The sequence below is a fragment of the Austrofundulus limnaeus genome, unplaced genomic scaffold, assembly GCF_001266775.1.
Source record: "Austrofundulus limnaeus strain Quisiro unplaced genomic scaffold, Austrofundulus_limnaeus-1.0 Scaffold470, whole genome shotgun sequence".
In the NCBI taxonomy this organism is placed as follows: domain Eukaryota; kingdom Metazoa; phylum Chordata; class Actinopteri; order Cyprinodontiformes; family Rivulidae; genus Austrofundulus; species Austrofundulus limnaeus.
Window position 1 is genome coordinate 353,891 of NW_013952872.1, and position 2,140 is coordinate 356,030.

Genomic DNA, 2,140 nt, shown 5'->3' on the forward strand with positions numbered 1-2,140 from the left:
CTTTAAGACTTTTACTCAAGTAATATTCCTAAAGGAGACTTTAACTTTTACTAAAGTAATTTTTTGTTAAGATACTTATACAAAAAAAGTATCACTTTGTGGTACTTTTTACAACACTGATTGACTCTAAAAGTTAATCAGTTGTAGAAGAAAATCCAGTGATAAATGACTGAAAGTTTAATTAAAATCAAGCAGAGCCGGCTCTTGGCATAGGCGAACTAGGCGGTCGCCTAGAGCGCCGTCTGCTGGAGGGAGCGCTGAACTGCAGAAGACAAAAATATTTGTAATCCCTGGTTGTAACTCTGCTCAGCACCCCTTTCAGTTAGCTTCGTCTTAAAAAACTATAATGAAGTATTACAGGAAAAATAAACTACTCTACCAATAAAACTTTTTCTCCCCCCGAATGCAACAATCACCCCCACCCTCTCTCTCATTTGATTGACGCTGCACTGACTCGTCCTGCTCTGACACTCTGATGGGGGAGGGGCTAGTAGTGCCTCTCAGGTAGTGGTTCGTGTTGACAAACTCACTAACAACAAGTCTGTATTTTGTTGTCCCATACATGTCAACCTCTTCAGACGTTTATCTGGATAAAAAGCCTCGAAAATATGTAAATTTTGCAAAAAATCCAAACAACTCACACCCCGGAGTGGGGGGTGGGGTGTGTGTGTGGGGGGGTTGTCAGCCTCGCTGGGGACATGAAAGCGCCCGCTGAGGAGAAGGAGGAAAGGAGAGCGAAAAAAGTTCAAATCTTATTTCTAGCGTCAGAACAAGTTGGAAGATGGCTGTTTAATGTTATTTATTGTTTTTTAAATCATCCTACAGGATGATTATCTATCTAACATGTTAGATAAATTTGAAAATGAGGTTTTGAAAAAATACGTAAGACTTGAAAAAATCCATGAGATTGCTCTGTACATCCGTATACCTGCAAAATGACGTAAAATACGTATAACTTACAGACAGACAATCTGTACAAGTTGACATACATGTTGTTATTTATTTGCTTTCTGGGGAAGCAAATAAATTTAAGTTTACCATAGTACCTTACACTGTCAAACTTGCTTTTAGGGGTTCAAATTGGGGTGGATGGGACATAGTTCGGGGTGGGGGGGTGTGGGGGGGTTCCGCTTCAACTCGCCCAGGGCACCAAAATGGCTAGAGCCAGCACTGTTCATAAGATATTTTGCTAACAGACAAACAGGATTAAGGCCAAGTTTGAGGCAAATATGTCATGTCAGAATCTTATAGTTTGTGTTTAACTAATTATTTTAAGCTAAAGAAACATTAAATTTCAACATAAAATCTGTAAAAGAGAAGGAGTTGAAGCCATGTTTGTGTCATCTAAGATCAGTTAGCTGCTGTGGCCATCTTAAATTGAGTTAACTCAAAATATTAATCATTTATGGAAGTAAATTCAAAAATGAATTACTGAAAGTTTCACTAAAACCAAGCCAATGGTTCATAAGATATTTTGCTAACAGACACAAACATGGGCACCAACATCAAGTCCACCTTTCCTGCAGCTCATTTTCTCTGAGCTCTGACAGATTCCTGTTTCAGCTCAGCTGACCAATCTGTGCCTCCTCCTCCTCCTCCTCCTCCTCCTCCTCCTCCCCTTTATAAAACCCAGACCCTGTGCACACTCCCACATCTGCACCCTCGAGCAGCTCCTCTACTCCGTCGCTCTCTGCTGTGTGCTCCAGTCTGCAAAAACTGTAAGTCGACTTTATTTGTCTTGTCTCCAGTCAGMCTCAACAGAGGTGAAAACACGTTGATCCAGAAACAAGCCCAGCCTTGTTCACGGTCTCTGCTGCTCTCTGAGCTTCACACTCAGGTCTGAAACTTCTCCAGATGTGGAAAAGCTTCGTCTCTTCTTGCTCTCTGGAGTCAGAGGAAAGCAAACAGCTTCTGWTCATGATGGGAACAGGAATATCTAGTGTTTGGATTGTTGCCACAGAAAATAAAAAACTGGGAAAAGGGCAGTAAAATGTGCAGGAAGTACTTTGGATGTYTCTCAAAACTGGGAAGAAAAAAGCCAAACATGGAAAATGATTCTGTTGCAGGGGTGTCTCTGGGATTTAAGGACAAGGGGGGCTTGGCCCCCAGGAGATGCACAGAATTTTTGTATATTAAATTC

General features: G+C 41.3%; 1 protein-coding gene across 1 annotated transcript in view; it reads left to right on the plus strand.

The window, feature by feature from the left end:
- Window positions 1-1,665: 1,665 nt before the first annotated feature.
- The window catches only part of scinlb (scinderin like b), a 26,606-nt gene continuing 26,131 nt past the window's right edge, over window positions 1,666-2,140 (plus strand). Inside the window, exon 1 of the mRNA XM_014025353.1 lies at window positions 1,666-1,718. The gene's annotated coding sequence lies outside the window, so the exon portion shown is untranslated. The remainder of the gene's footprint in view (window positions 1,719-2,140) is intronic.